This window comes from Schistocerca serialis, chromosome 4, assembly GCF_023864345.2.
Source record: "Schistocerca serialis cubense isolate TAMUIC-IGC-003099 chromosome 4, iqSchSeri2.2, whole genome shotgun sequence".
NCBI lineage: Eukaryota > Metazoa > Arthropoda > Insecta > Orthoptera > Acrididae > Schistocerca > Schistocerca serialis.
In genome coordinates this window covers 598218392-598235601 of record NC_064641.1, presented here as the reverse complement: position 1 = coordinate 598235601, position 17210 = coordinate 598218392, and the positions used below count along the sequence as shown (strand labels likewise).

Below are 17210 nucleotides of genomic sequence, written 5' to 3'. Positions count from 1 at the left end.
TTATTGGTAGTGCAGTGGGCAGTAGTCCACATGCTTAGCCCGCAAGGTGAATCTCCCAGGGGTCCCCATATATGATCCCCCTTAACATCTGCCATAACAACTGGTCTCTCCTCAATGCCACCAAGCTGTCTCCTGCCACAGAGTGCTGATCAATGCAGGATTTGGCCACCATGTCTGTCAGCCAGCTGTCCCTATCTTGCAGGGGGCAAACTGTATGGCAATGCACAGATTCTTTTTTTGTGTGTGCCATTCATCTACTGTAGCAAATGGGCTAACATCACAGCAGCAATGCATCAGCCGGAGCACACAGCATAGCAGGCCACATACAGCAATAAACAGTAGTTATGTCTCTCACACACCTCTCTGCCAAGAATGCCTTTTCCCAGAAAAACCGTGCAGCAGGAAACATTCTTCTCGACTGCACTTCCAAAGGAAACATCTAGCAACACCTAAGGTATATGTGTCCAGAGGTATTAGCTAGTGACTATTAATTAAAGTTTGTTAGGAAACACAATTAGATATTAAATGGCTTGCTGAATGTTTAGTTGAATTCAAGGAAGAAGACATGTAGTGAGTGAGTTGGTTTTGAAACATGTGCAGCATTGTGGCACACTGCATTGCCTTTGGAGAGCTGGCAGCAGACAAAGAAAACACATGGAGCAATTGCAGACAGTTGTTCAAGCTCACTAGGAACTAAATGATTTGCATACATGGAGTATCTGACTAACAGAGACCACTCAACTGCTGTTACAGTATTTAATAGGTGCTAATTCTTTTATCAGTTAGTAAAGAGGAGAAACAGCACCACACGAATGGTCCTACTGGACCAAGTCTTGCCCCTTACTAAACCCAACTTGCTAGTGTCATTTGTATGTATTTAGACATAGCGTAATTATCGAGCCATTATCATGAAGACTACTGCAACGACTGGTTTCTGCTCAAGACTGTCAATTTGAGATTACATTAACTAAATGAGTAGCATCATTAAATGTCATGTGCTATTAGCTACCATACACTGTTAAGACCTGTTGCTCCGCACAAGTGGTCCATATTATTATTTATTTATTATTCACATATGGGCCCATTAGGACCACGTGAGGCACAATTAGTAAATGTCGATTTTGATGGTTGGCCTTCCTTTGTGTCCAAATTTGTTTCACCCTTTCAGAAGTCTGTTTCTTTCATCAGACCACAGTGTTCCAGTCTGCTTTCTAATTTCCCTCTGACCAACTTCCCACTCACGTATCTTTTTGGCTGAATGTTTTTCTATCTGTAATGTCTGCCTCAGTTATGCCGGATACTTTAAGATCCTCCCTAATCGCAGCGATCTATTTAATTGGCTCAGTTTTGACCTCACTTCTGTTTTCATATTTGTTTTGTCAACTTAGTGGGTGGCATTCTTTTAATGCGCCCATAAAATTTAAGTCTTCATTTTCTCGTGTCACCATGTATGTCTGCGTATTCTTCCATTTCCCGATTACTTCTCAGCCTATAAGTTTCTCCATCAGTAATTTTGGGGCCTAATATTTTCCTAATAATATTTCTTTCTTTGTTTCGAATTTCTTCAGTATCCCTCTTTCTATTTAAAATTAAAGTTTCTGCTCCATAAAGACATTCAGGTTTGATTACAGTACTGTAATGCCGAAGTTTACTGAATTTAGAAAGTGATTTTTTGTTATAAATATTTTGTGTTAATCTGAATGCAAATTCCCATTTTTTGACAGCGAACTTCGTTTCAGCTTTTTCCAGACCGTTTTCTTGTATGATTTCCCCCAAATGTTTAAACCGAGGAACCCTTTTTATTTGTCCATATTTCGTGTTCAAAAACGTTGGTGCTTGTTGTTGAGTGTTGCTCATTCCGATTTTTCGAATGATATTTGTAGTCCTACTTTTTTCGCAATTTCTTTAAGAATTTCAATTTGTTTTTGAGCTGTGGTAATATCCCTAGTTAAAATTGCCAGATCAACTGCAAAGGCGAGGCAATCTACTCTAATACTACTTCCACCTAACTTGATTGATTGATCTATATTTTGACTCGACTTTTTCTCTCGCCATTTCTAATTACCTTTTTCCAAAACACAGTTTAACAGTAATGGGGAGAGTCCATGTCCCTGTCTAACACCAGTCTTTAAATCAAATGGTTCAGAAATTTTTCCCATGAATTTAATTTTAGAGCTAGTGTCGGTTAACATTTCCTTAATCATTGTTAGAAATTTTTTATCGAGCTCTTGTTCCTTTAAAATTGAAAAAGAGACCCACAATCAACTGAGTTGTACTCTTTTTAAAATCCACGCATGTACATACAATATCGTTACTAGGAATCCTTTGGTGCCTAAGGATTAGTTTTAAATTAAGAATTTGTTCTGAATAGGATCTGTTTGGTTTAAAGTCTGCTTGATATTTATCAATTTTAGGTTCTAACCGTTCTTGGTATGAATCAAGTAAACATTGCAAGAGAATTTTGCATGTAACCAGTAATTATTAAAATCGGTTCTGTACCATTCTTTATGCAATGGATGAATTAGGGCAGTTTTTCAGTCCTCTGGTATTTTCTTAGTTTTCCAGGTACGTCCTATTAGTTGAGTGATCTCTTTTATGGTGTTAGGGTCAGCTGATCTAAATAGTTCTTCTTCTCCAAATGCTTTATTGTTTTTAAGTCTCTTAATTCGCTTAGTTATTTCGATTTCTCTAAGTTCCTTAGAGTTAGGGTTGATGTTATAAGTCTGCTGTGGTTGGAATTTATTGACTGGTTCTGAACAGTTTAATAGTTTTTCAAAATAATTAGCAAGTACTTTACAATTTTCCTGGTTGTTAAGAGCCAAACTGCTATTTTCATTTTTGAAACAAAGTCTTTGAGGTTGGTAACGGGTTAGTTTTATTTTGAATATTTTATAGAAGTTTCTTGTATTGTACTTTTGGAAGTCTTTTTCGATTTCTAATAGTTGAGCATTTTGGTAGTTTCTTTCAGTCTGCCGGACTAATTTAAATGTTTCTTTTCTTACAGTACATATTTTCAGTTTTGTTACTATTCCAGTTTCGAATGTCTATGCCTAGACTTAACTGCTCTTTTACAATCCGCGTTCCGACAAGGGTGTTTCTGTTTCTTTCAAGGGGGCATTAAATTTTGTGCTGTATTTATGAACTTTTCTTTCAGGCTTTGGATTGCTTTTCGTCAAGTTCGTTTATTAGAGATGGGGTTGTTTTAGCAGTGTCAAATTTTGGGATAACTTTCTTTGTTTTGAAGAATTTTTTAGGTTCAAGTTGTACATTTATTCGCCTTAAATAATGGTCAAAATTAGTATTAGCCCATTTCCTAACTTGGACAGTTAAAATTTATTTGTAGTTAAGGTATGAAATTACAACACGATCGATCTTAAAATCCCCAATAAATTTATTGGGTGCCCGCCAAGTTCTTTCTAAAATGTGTTGGAATGATTTTAAGGTTATAAGTTATAATTTTTGCAAATTTCAAAAAGTCCTTTCCCATTTTTGTTTGTCCATTTATGGGGAGGAAATCCATCCACCGTTTTCTTATATTTTTTCTCTTTAAAATCAGTTATTAAAATTTTAGCATGGTTCGAAGGAATTTTCAGGATAATGCTTTCTAAAGTTTTCCAAGCTTCTTTAAGTTCTTTGTGTTTCTTACGGTTTTCCTCATTGACTGCCATATGGTCATTTATTAAAGTGTATGCTTTATATGCACATTTAAGAGAAATTGTCATTAATGGGTTTTACCTCCGTTATTGAATTTAAAATATTTTTGGAGACTGAAAAAGCAGCTCCCAGATGTGTATTATTAACTATACTTTTAAGAGTTGTACTTTTAAAAAGACGATATCCGCCGAAATCCATCATGTTATTGTCCATCATTCGTGTTTCTTGAAGTTCCAAAATTTGAACCTTCTGGTCTTTTAATGTATGTTTCAATTTATTAAGTTCACTTGGTTGCAAAAGTGTTTGTATGTTAAGCGTTGCAGAAAAAGTGTTTATTTTGGTTTTAATTTGGCCAGTGGACTCCGATTTCGTCTACTGAATCACAATGCATTTTAATATGGCCACCCCAGAAATCGAAAAACCAGTTGTAGGCCTACCAGTAATACTGGCGGTAGATTGAACACCTGGAGTAATACTGTGATTATCAAAATGCTCCACGATGGTTTTACCTGTAGTCAGGTGGGACTGAATAGAGTCATTGAGTGAACTCTGGGTTATAAGATAGGAAGGATTAGTTCCAGAATATACATTTCAGCTGCACCACTGGTGAACAGACGCTGACTACTTTGCCACTTGCTACAAGACAGACTCAGAGTGGATCTGGTTTTGTTTTGCCTTGGTCTGGGACTGCTTATTCTGTATCGCAGCTGTCCACCATATCTGACGGAATGTTCACTATTTGCCACCTGTGACCTGCCGTTTAGGCAGCAATGGTAATTTTCATTGCATGTGGGAGGCGCACAAGAAGCTGTTTTTAACTGAACATCTTTGAGGATACTGAACTGGTATGTCTTCCTTGTAATAAGGTTGGGAATGGAGTGTAGTTGGCGCCACAATGGTCGCTGGTAAAATGTGATGTTCGTTATGAGTAAACAATAATTCGTGTTTAGGTGAACTGTAAGTACTGTTTTTAGCAGCTTGTGTATGAAATTTGTTAAATCTTCACGTTCGTTGAAATACTTGGTTCGAAATTGCGTAGTGGAATTACGAACAAAAAACGACAGACCGGGGAGGACCCCTACTTCCAGCGAAAACAATTTGTTTTTATCGGGTGTGAATACGTCGATTCGTGAAGCGATGTGAAATTACAATTTTTATGTCCTATGGTATCGTTGTTTAATTAAGCTACTGACGCGAGAGCATACATTGCAACATGCAAGCCATAGTCCGGGGGATACTGTTATGCATTTTAATCAGTGTTATCTTGTTTTTCTTATTTGATAGGTATCAGAATTGATATTACACGATTGGAATTATTTAAAGGTAAAAAGTAGAGCATACATTTGTCGTTTCTGCGTGGATTAGTTCGTTTGTTTCTTTTTAAGTATATACAATTACTGAGGTTCTCATGGCTTGCGGCGTGGTAAAGAATGGGGGAAGTATACAATCAGCGCTAATAGGGTGACCTAGTATTGACGGTTGTTTACATTACAAATGGTTTATTTATTTAAAAGTGACAAAAAAATAAATATTACCCGAGGTGTTGCCGATATTTTTGTTTAGTATTACGGATAAAAATTAAGGCAATTTTGAATGGTGCTTTGTGGATGAGGTTTACGTTAGAAAATTAAATGACAATGGTCTTTCTGCTGTGGAAATTATTAGAATCGGTGCAGGAGTTGTACTTTTTCGTTTTGGCGACGAAAAGTGACTGAGACTATGAAGATCAGGTTTTGTGAACGACACGGTGTAATTGATCGTGAGATTATTGATCACTAATCGTGTATTACGGGAATGATCCGAGAGTATGAGACTAACTTTTTTTTTTAGGTTGGTGACTGAGGAAAGAAGTCATTTCTGCTCAAAATCAAATTCACATTTTTGACAACTTCACATTAATAGAGGTTAAATTTCCTTCAACGTTTATTTTTTGAACCGTAGGCTGCAACTGATTTTGTAGCTTAAATGAAGTGACGCGCATTTGTCACTACAATTAGGAGATATACATATTATATGTTTTTATTGAAAGTCATATTTTCATTTGTTTTGTGTATATGTACTTCATCTCCCGAGTATGAGCTCATTTTCTTAAAAACTGCATTGCCTCTTTCAGCTAGTCCCTGTTGTACAATATTGTTTTTATTATACACAGTTTGCACTAGATGACCTATGTAATAGTTTTGCGCTGCATCACAGCACATGCTAAGGACGTTTGCTGGTGCCTCCTATAGGCTACCACGAACATGCTGTTATAAGGTCTAGTGTAGCAGGGGATACAGCCCGTCGGCTTTGGACAATGACGTCACAAGTCGCTTTTGCTGTTATGTTTCAGTTTCGTTTTTTTACTGATTGCTTAATAAAGTGGATCTGTTTATTCTATCTCGTGAGATTTTTTTTTTAAGCCAAAAAACACTTATCAGCTACTGAAGGGAGCTACAACACTAAGAAGAATCGCTTCTCGTTTGGCGACTTGTGATATCATTGTCCAAAGCCGACGGGTTGTATCCCCTGCTACACTAGTCCCCTGTTATATCCCTTGCACTCCCTCCAGGTTCGTGAACATGTGTCCGTGTCCCATGAAAGAAATTGGGAGCAAGTGGTGACTCAGTGTGCTTGCCTTATGACTTGTTGAGATCATGAGGTTCTGTTCTTTCTGTGTGCACACACATTTATTACATTACTACTAGTAGGACCACCCCATGGAAATGCTGAAGAATATGATGTTTCATTCTGCTTCAACTTTTTTTGTTATGTGTGTTTTTATAAGAGCAGTAACTAGAACCTCTTTGACATCCAGCATAACATTTTATTACCGTTTATCTGTGAAAGAAAGCCTTCAAAATTATGGGACCCTGTATCCAGACAGTTCTATTTGGAATTAAGTAGCCTTTCTGTTCTTCGACAGACTATTTCTACCAAATAGATTGCTGTAACATCTTATTAATAGGTAATATTTCTCTCTTCTTAGTGAGTAGATGCACTTAAATAAAATGATCACATGTTCATCATGGACAAGTTCCCCAAGCTCAACTTCTATTTGAGGTAGTCAATTAGTAAAACTTTTTAGCATGACATGTGGAATTTGATCTCAGTACTTCTAAGATGATAAAAAAATCTGCATATGTTCGGGCTACTGCCCTGACATACTGCAGTAAATGTTAGGTACGTCTCGTGATTTGCAAAGGGAGAAAATTAGTGTCCTGAATAGGTATTGGTATAGTCTCTGTGAGTCAACACCAAAGTGTTTAGTTCTCTTCAGAATATGGGCTTTAAATGGTAAAACACCTCCAACAGGAGTAAAGCACTGTGAGGGTCAAACTAAATGCTGTGGTGCTGCCAACTTTTTGCTTAAGCTTGTTTGATCACACAGTGTTGACTCATTGGTGAAATTTTGTGTGCAGCTTGACCTTCTTTGCAACCACATGAAAGCCTTACACTGAATACATAAAGCATATTTGTTTTCAGTATCATGGTAGGAGTTTAATGAAAATGTTGAGTCCCTACATATTTTTACACAGTTTTTGGCTCAGAATTCGCTATTGAAAATGACTCATCAGTTTAGCCACTGAAGATTTTGTTATCTGACTGAGGTTAACTTCAGCGTTAAAAGAAATACTTTTGAGCTAAAAATCTCCAACACTGTTATCTCCTTCCTCACTCCCCCCTTCCATCTAGTATTCCTAGGGACAATAAAAACACCTACTGCTACTGGCCCATGGGAATTCCTCCTCCTTTTCCTTTCTTTTCAATTCCTTACGCTTTAAAGTGTCTAGGAAACCATGGTAACTCCTGTATACAAAATATTTACAACATTACTTTCTCAGTGCTGCATCTCTAGCAAGAAGAAAATCTTGATTCATTTAAGTTTGTTTTACAATAAATAGAATAACAGGGGTAATTTTTTGTTTTAGAGATTTTAGGTGAACATGAACCATGGACCTTGCTGTTGGTTGAGTGGTTTGCTTTCCCCAGCAACACAGATAACCCTACTGTAGGTGCAACCACAATGGAAAGGTATCTGTTGAGAAAAATATGGTTGCTTAAGGGGGGCCAGCAGTCTTGTCAGTAGTTGCAGGGGCAACAGTCTGGATGATCAACTGATCCGGACGTTTAAAATCAACCATAATAGCCTTGTTGTGCTGGTGCTGCAAACGGATGAAAGCAAGGGGAAGCTGCAGCCATAAGTTTTTCCTAAGGCATGCAGCTCTACTCTGTGGTTAAAATGTTTGCATCCACTTGGCTAAAATAGTCCCCCATTCTCATCTCTTGTGCAGGTGTACTCGGTAGGATGTCATCATTAGGAGTAACAAAACCAATGTTCCATGGGCTGTAGTGTGAAATATTAGATTCTTTAATGGAGCAGGTAGGTTCAAAAATTTACAAAGGGAAATGGCTAGGTTGAATATTGATATACTGGGAATTTGTTTTGTGGTAGGAAGAACAGTACTTATAGTCAGGTGAATACAAGGTTATAAGTTCAAAATCAAATAGGGGTTATGTGGGAGTAGGTTTAATAATGAATAAGAAAATAGGTGTGTGGGTAGACTGCTATGAACAGCACATTATTGTAGGCGAGATAAGACAGTAAGATCATGGCAGTACTGCAAGTTCGTATGCCAACTAACTCCACATATAATGAAGAGATGGAAGAAATATATAAGGTAAAGAAATGATTTAGGTAGTTAAGGAGACAAATTGTACGGGTGGTGTGGAACTGGAATTCTATAATAGGAAAAGGAAGAGAAAGAAAATTTGTTGGTGAATATGGAGTAGGGGAATGAAAGGGGAAACCACCTTGTACAATTATACATAGAGCATAATTTAATATTTGCTAACACTTTATTTAAGAATCATGAAAGAAGAAACTGCAAGACATCTCTAGTGTCCAATGCAGACTTTTTGGTAATGGGCTATGGATTAAAACTGAATAAATTGCAAAATGGTAGAAAATTAAGGAGATGGTACCTGAATAAGTTGAAAAAGCGAGAGGTTGTTCTAGAGTTTGAGGTAGCATTAGGCAACAATTGATTAGAACAGGAGAAATATAGTGGAAGACAAATGGCTAGTTTTGAGAGATGAAATAGTTAAGGCAGCAGAGGACCAAAAATATCACAGTAGATACTGAATTTAATTAAGGAAAGGAGAGAATATAAAAACAAAGCAGGTGAAAGGGAGTACAAATGTCGAAAAAATGAGAGTGACAGAAAATGCGTAATGGCTAGAGGACAGATATAAACACTTAGAAGCATATTTCACTAGGGGAAAGAGAGATACCACCTACAGGAAAATTAAAGAGCTTGGATGAGAAACCAAGCAAAGAAAGGAAACCTGAAAGGTGGAAGGAGTGTGTAGAAAGAAGGGAGATGAATTTGAAAGCAATGTTATAGAAATGGAAGAGGGCGTAAATGACGATGAGATGGGAACTATGAAATATGAGAAGAATACTATAGAGCTCTGAAAGATCTGAGGGCAATTCCATAGTTACGGGTGTTACATGCACACACCTTAAAATCAGGAAAAATAATGTAAGGAAAAATATTTATTGGATTTAATATTGAAAACTTTTAAGGCTTACATTATATTTCATGTTATAAATGTTGATACTGGAATTGTTTTATTGTTCTCCTGGTTATTACTCAAAAAAGTAGTGTTACGGGTGTTACCAAAAGTAGACCTGGCCCTGAGTCGAAATACGGCTCTGGGAGTAGACGACACTCTTGGCAGAACTACTGACAGTATGGGGAGAGGCAGCCATCTGGACAGGTAAAATACCCCTTGACATCAAGGAGGCTGTAATAATTCCAATTCCAAAGAAAGCAGGTGCTGACAGTTGTATTAGTGAACTGTCAGGTTAGTATGTCATGGTTGCAAAATACTATCAAGAATTCTTTACGGAGGACTGGAAAAACTGGTGGAAGCTGACCTCAGGGAAGATGATGGGATTCCAGAGAAATCTAGGAACATGTGAGGCAATACTGACTTATGACTTCTCGTAAAATACATCTTTAGGAAAGGCAAAATTAAGTTTACAGCATTTGTAAATTAAAAAAAAGCTTTTAACACTGTTGACTGTAATACACTGTTCAAAATTCTGAGGGTAGTTGGTATAAAATATAGGGAGCCAAAGGCTATGTACAGAGACCAGGCATCGGTTAAGAGTTAAAGCGGAAAAAAGGCCAGCATTAGTTGGGAAGGGAGTGAGGTAGGGTTGTAACCTATACCCAGTGTCATTCAGTCTATACACTGAGCGGGCAGTAAAGGAAGCCAAAGAAAATTAGGAGTAGGAATTAAAGTTCAGGGAGAAGAAATAAAAACTTTGAGGTTTCCCAATGACATTGTAATGTCAGAGACAGCAAAGGACTTGGAAGAGAAATTGAACAGAAAGCACATTATCTTGAAAGGAGGATATAAAATGAACATCATCAAAAGCAAAACAAGAATAAAGCAATGTAATAGAATTAAATCAGGTGATGCCGAGGAAATTAGATTAGGAAATGAGACACTTAAAGTAGTAGATGAGTTTTGTTATTGTGGTAGCAAAATAACAGACGATGGCCGAAGTGGAAAAGATATAAAGTTTTGACTGGCAGTGGCCAGAAAATGTTTCTGAAGAAGGGAAATGTGTTAACATCGAATTTCGATTTAAATGTTAGCTTGTCTTTTCTGGAGTGTGGCCATGTATGGAATGAAACAGACGATAACAGAAGAGAATAGAGCCTATTGAAATAGTACCACACTCGACCCCTCAGCCCACCCCATGTGTTGGTGGCTGGGGGCAACTTTGAAATATTCAATGGGAACCTCCATTTTTTTATTGCAGATCATGATTCTACTGCAAAATCTACATACACTGTGTGATCAAAAGCATCCGGACACACCCAAAAACATATGTTTTTCATATTAGGTGCATTGTGCTGCCAGTACTCCGTATCAACGACCTCAGTAGTCGTTAGACATCGTGAGAGAGCTGAAGGGGGCACTCCGCGGAACTCACGGGCTTCGAATGTGATCAGGTGATTGGGTCTCACTTGTGTCATACATATGTACGTGAGATTTCCACACTCCTAAACATCCATAAGTCCACTATTTCCGATGTGATAGTGAAGTAGAAACATGAAGGGACACGTACAGCACAAAAGCGCACATGCCGGCGTCGTCTGTTGATTGACAGAGACCGCTGACAGTTGAAGAGGGTCGTAATGTGTAATAGGCAGACATCTATACAGACCATCACACAGGAATTCCAGACTGCATCAGGGTCCACTGCAAGTACTATGACAGTTAGGTGGGAGGTGAGAAAACTTGGATTTCATGGTCGAGCAGCTGCTCATAAGCCACACATCACATCAGTAAATGCCAAACAACACTTCGCTTGGTGTAAGGAGTGTAAACATTGGATGATTGAACAATGGAAAAATGTTGTGTAGAGTGACGTATCACAGTACACGATGTGGCGATCCGATGGCAGGGGGTGGGTATGGGCGAATGCCAGGTGAACGTCATCTGCCGGTGTGTGTAGTGGCAGCAGTAAAATTTGAAGGCGGTGGGGTTATTGATGTGGTCGTGTTTTTCATCGAGCGGGCTTGCACCCTTTGTTTTGGGTGGCACTATCATAGCACAGGTCTACATTGATGTTTTAAGCACCTTCTTGCTTCCCACTGTTGAAGAGCAATTCGTGGATGGTGATGGCATCTTATAACATGATCGAGCACCTGTTCGTAATGCATGGCCTGTGGCAGAGTGGTTGCACATCAGTAACATCCCTGTAATGGACTGGCCTGCACAGAACCCTGATCTGAATCCTGTAGAACACCTTGGGATGTTTTGGAACACCAACTTTGTGCCAGGCCTCACCAACTGACATCGATACCTCTCCTCAGTGCAGCACTCTGTGAAGAATGAGCTGCCATTCCCCAAGAAACCTTCCAGCACCTGATTGAATATATGCCTGTGAGAGTGGATGCTGTCATCAAGGCAAACTCTGGGCCAACATCATATTGAATTCCAGCTTTAAGGATGGAGGGCGCCATGAACTTGGAAGTCGTTTTCAGCCAGGTGTCTGGATGCATTTGATCACATAGTGTAAGTTTTGTCTGGAGCATTTTCTTCATAAAAATATTCAAACCTAGTACCTCCAACTTCAATACACTTAGTGATCCTCTTTTCAAATGATTTTACTGAAGACCATGCAGGCCAATTAATAGGGCCACCTGTACTGAGCCACCGACCAGCGTAAACCGGCTGTAATACCTCCTGCCTTCAGTTGCATAATGTGCTGGGCAACCATCATGCTGAAAGCACATACACTGTCGAACGTCCAGGCCAACGTCCTGCAGTAGCACTGGTAGTTCCTGTTTCAAAAACATTTGATATTTGTGCCCATTCAGCCTGCTGTCAATAAAATACAGACCATTGAGATTGTTCTCCATCACGCCATACCGCATGTTAACTGACAAAAGTCAATGATCAGCTTTCCATAACCAATGGGGATGTTATGCCAAACGTGCAGTGGTTTGTGAGTGTAGACTTATTGGAAAATAGTACCTCAGCAAAGAACATGGGGGTCGTTTGCATTTGTTGCAAAGGGGAAGTACCGTGTTGTAAATTACAATTATGTACCCCTTTCTATTCCTCTGATTGCAGTACCATCTTTGGCAAAATGAAGAAAATGCTTCAGCAAAATGTATGTAGATTTTACTATAAAATAGTAATCTGCAATAAAATACGGGGTTTCATACTGAACATTTCAAAGTTTCCACCCGCATACGGAGTGGGGTGGTGCGTCAAGTGTGGTATCATTAGATGTCCTCTTCTGAGACAGACAAATTGGAATTGTAACTTTTTTTATCCAATGTGTAGGTTTAGAGTCGTTTTTGTGTCTTCAGTGCAAATTGAACACTCTGTATATGTCTTCCCGTTTTACTTGGCCCTTCTTTGCTTGGTAACCACATGACCTCTTGATTTTCATGCAATTGTATCCTTTCTTCTCCAAAGGTTTGTTTAATTTTCTTACTAACAGCATCTATTAACACAAAAGTAAGGCATGCGTCTGCAGATCTGTGTTTCTCCTCTGTCCTTTCCACATAGCCATTTTGCTCTTCCAGTCAATCTCATTTTTTAAGAATGTCTATTCCCTTTTGTCTGCTTTGTGTATTGCATTTTTATATTCCTCCTTTTGTCTGTTGAATACAAAATTTCATATGGTATCCAGGGATTTCTATTTAGCCTTATCTTTTTGCCATTTGATCATCTGCTTTCTTCACTATTTCATCTCTCAAATCTACCCATTCATCATCCGCTGTATTCCTAAAGTCTAATTTCTCTATTTTCCTATATATTTTTTAGTTTTAATCTGTAATTCATAACCAATAAATTATGACCATAGTCAACAGTTGCCTCTGGAAATGTTCTTCAATCCAAAACCTGTTTTCGAAACCACTACCGTACCAGCATCCATCTGAAACCTTCCTACATTTCCCGGTCTATTCCAAGTGTACAACCTTCTGTAATGATTCTTAAACCAAGATTTAACAATGATTAAATTTTACACTGTGTAAAATTACACCATGTGGCATCCCTCTTCTTTCCTCTCGCCTCATCCATGTTCTTCTACTCATGCAGAAATATTGTCAGAGATTCTGGAGGGTAACAGGGATGTGGAGCCATGCTGACTCCAATGCCATGTATAGGTGTGCCAGGTTTCTCAGTTGAGGATCCTTGGTGCGAACAGCTGGATTCAGGTGGTCCCATAGGTCGGTGGCCAGGCGAGTACCCTGCGAGCCGTGTGACACGTTACATTGTCCTGCTGTTAGATGCCGCTATGCCAAGGAAAAATAAACTGTGCATAGGAGTGGACATGGTCCCTAAGGATAGATGGATACTCGTGTTGATCCCTTGTGCCTTCCAGAGTGATTATAGAGATTACCCAGGGAATGCCACGAAAACATTCCCCAGACAATAACACTCTCTTCTCTGGCCTGGAACCTTCTGGTGATTGTTGTAGAATGTTTGCTTTCAGATGTTTTACCCCGTTCCAGCTAATGGCTATCTGTCAGAAGGAGCATAAAATGTGACTTATCTGAAAAAGCAACATGTCTCCACATAATGTATTTCCAGTGGTTGTATTCATGTGCAAATTCCTGCCTTCATCGTCAGTGACCAGCTGTCAGCATGCCTGTCATCAGTCGTCCACACCTCTCATCAGTGGCCTGTGGTGCAGAATAGTTGCCTCAGCACCAGTTTTACCTTGCACTGTACACTTTAACCATGGTGGCACACGAACAGTTCACAGACTTAACTTTTGTGGAAATGCTTTCACCCGTGGCCTGAAAGCTGATGATTGTGTCCTTTCAGACGGTAGATTAACTGCTTCCTTTCCCCATTAAGGCAACAGCTCCAATGTTTTCCACATTCCCTGACATGTTTTATATACCTTCCACTGCTAGTGCTGCCACCTGCCGTCTGAGAGTGGTTATTGCACACTGACGTCGAATGGTCACATAAATGTGGCTGGACCGTGTGTGTGTCTTTATTTTTTTAACAGCAACCAAGTCCCATTAACAGGTGTAGTTCACCAGCCTTGGAAGGAGGTTGTTTTCCTCTGCATTCATAAAGGCAGACATGCTGTTGCAGGTGAAGAAAACAGCCTGCTTCAGACATTGAAACAGTGTATCCGCTGATTGAATTTATTTTTTGCACACTTAATGCCTATAAACTTTCTGCCTTGTCTAATCAACTCCTTATGACTGGCTTTGTCTCCACGTACTGTTTCACTCAGACATTACTCTTTGTTTTTCAACCCCTGGGGGTTCAGGGGTAAGAATAGGCCCGCAGTATTCCTGCCTGTCGTAAGAGGCGACTAAAAAGTGTTTCAAAATTTTCGGCTTTATGTGATGGTCCCCTCTCGGGTTTGACCTCCATTTTTCCAAATTCTTCTGAAGAGCAAGCCAATTGGGGAAGGCCGCCTTACATGGTGCATTGTATCCATCGTGCATCGTGCATTGAGAACTTTAGCCACTTCCTCGTCGTTGCAATGCTGTCTTGCTCGTTTTCCATCTCTTGGGCGAGGATACGTTCCTGGGTGCAATTACCACTGTGTACTGTGCAGTGTTGCGTTTTGCAGAGACGACAACCTTGGACATTCTTGCACCTAATATCCAGCACGGTAGCAAGTCCGTTGATGCCTGCGCTGTTAACTCCCCACGCTTGCCAAGGATTAGATACCTATCTTCCTGGGGTATCGGGACTCCCGACAATGGCCATCCTGCCAGGTGGCCCTTGCTGAGGCTGGATGGTGCCCGTGGGTCGAAGTAGGTGGCATCAGGGCGGATGACCCACAATGAAGCATGGTACATCATCTCTCGCTTGTTGCCAGCCACCAGCAGTCTCTGTGCATTCTCGGGCTCAATTCAACGGTCAAAAATACGATCCCAAAATGTTCCCTTCCCTGCCACACCGTAAGTCTCAGGATGGCAGTGACCCTTATTCGCCCTAGTTCCTAGTTTGTAAGAGAGCTGATGGGGAGTTATTCATGTCGACAAAGCCTCAATTCTTCGTAGAGCATTTAGAGGATAAGTTTGGGGAGGTGGAGGGCTTGTCCAAAATGCACTCCGGGTCAGTTTCGATAAAAACAGCATCCTCTGCCCAGTCACGAATGTTACTTGCTTGTGACAAGTCGGGGGGAGTTAACATTACCATCACACCACATAAGAGTTTAAATATGGTCCAGGGTATTATTTTCCATAGGGACCTACTTTTGGAGTCTGATGACGAGCTGCACGCCAACTTAGAGCGTCGAGCTGTTCATTTCATTCCGCGCGTTCATCGGGGTCCGAAGGATAATCAGGTTTTTACCGGTGCCTTCATCTTTGCCTTTGAGGGTGATACATTACCGGAGAAGGTCAAGGTGATGGTCTGCCGGTGTGATGTCAAGCCCTATATCCCTCCCCCTGATGCGGTGCTTTAAGTGCTGGAAGTTTGGCCATATGGCTTCCCACTGTACTTCCAGCCTCGCATGTCGAGATTGCGGACGCCCATCACATCCCAATACTCCATGTGCCCCGCCTCCCATCTGTGTCAACTGCAGAGAGCATCATTCACCTCGCTCGCCAGACTGCAGGATCTTACAGAAAGAGCGCAAAATCGTGGAATATAAGACCCTGGACCAACTGACCTATACTGAGGATAAGAGGAAATATGAACGACTGCATCCTGTGCAAATGACTTCCTCATATGCCGCTGCAACGAAAACTGTGTTAGCCCCATCTGTTTCGCGAATTCCAGTCTGATCGCTGAACCATACAACACCTGCCCCATTGCCCGTAGGGGGCACTATTCCCCCCCCCCCCCTGTTGCTCCTGCACCGCCTACTTCGGGAGCAACACACCCTCCCACCCCCACCCATCGGGGACGTCCGTCCCCGTTTCTAAGCCAGAGAAGCGTCCAACTTCTGCTTCTTTCGTTCGCAAGGGGTCCCTTGGGTGCCTCACTTCCCAGGCTTCCACAGGTGGGAAGGTTGACGCCCAACAGTGGCATAAGTGCCCACAACCAGCTGGTCATAGGGCTTCGCAATCCTCCTCTGTCCCGGAGACTGAATCGGTGAAGTGCTCCCAGCCAGTGAAACCCAAGGAGCAGCGTGAGAAAGCCAAGAAGAAGAACACTAAGACCAAGGAACTCGCAGTGGCACCCACCCCTTCGCAATCTTCAAGCTCTGCGTCTGAGGATGAGGTCAAGATTTGGCATCCGCTGAGGACCTGGATCTCGCCGGTCCTTCAGACGCAATGGATAGCAGTTGCGCAGGTACTAGTCGGTGGCAGCAGGTGACCAGGTGGCGTAATCTACCTCCCCAGTCCCTTCATGCTTTTCTCGGCCATGGATAATGTCATCCTCCAGTGTAACTGCAGCGGTTTTATCCACCATCTTGCTGAGCTCCGACAACTTCTCAGTCTTCACCCTTTCCTCTGCATCGCTCTTCAAGAAACTTGGTTTCCGGTGATGCGAACCCTCACCCTCCGTGGCTATCGGGGTTATTATAGGAACCGGGCAGCTTACGACAGGGTCTCTGGTGGCGTCTTCATCTACGTCCTTCACTCCCTTCACAGCGAGTCTGTTCCTCTCCAAACACCTTTAGAGGCTGTCGCTGTTCGGGTGTGAACGCCTCGGGCTCTTACAGTCTGCAGTCTGTATCTTCCACCAGATGGTGATGGCCCGCAGCATGTCCTGGCTGTGCTGGTAGCCCAATTGCCACCACCTTTTCTGTTACTGGGCGACTTCAACGCCCATAACCCTCTGTGGGGTGGATCAGTGGCAACAGGCAGAGGCAGATCTGTTGAGCATGTATTGGCACAACTCGGCCTCTCCCTCTTAAATGATGGTGCCTTCACACATTTCAGTGTGGTGCATGGCACGTACTCAGCCATCGACCTTTCAATCTGGAGCCCTAGCCTGTTACCGTCTGTCCAATGGAGTGTGCACGACGACTTGTGCGGTAATGACCACTTTCCGATCTTTCTGTCACTGCCACAGCGTCCCTCTTCTAGGTGCACCTACAGATGGGC

General features: G+C 41.1%; 1 protein-coding gene across 1 annotated transcript in view; it reads left to right on the top strand.

The window, feature by feature from the left end:
* The first annotated feature begins 4503 nt into the window (after positions 1–4503).
* LOC126475369 (uncharacterized) overlaps positions 4504–17210 on the top strand; it is a 34259-nt gene continuing 21552 nt past the window's right edge. The window contains exon 1 of the mRNA XM_050103188.1: positions 4504–4611. The gene's annotated coding sequence lies outside the window, so the exon portion shown is untranslated. The remainder of the gene's footprint in view (positions 4612–17210) is intronic.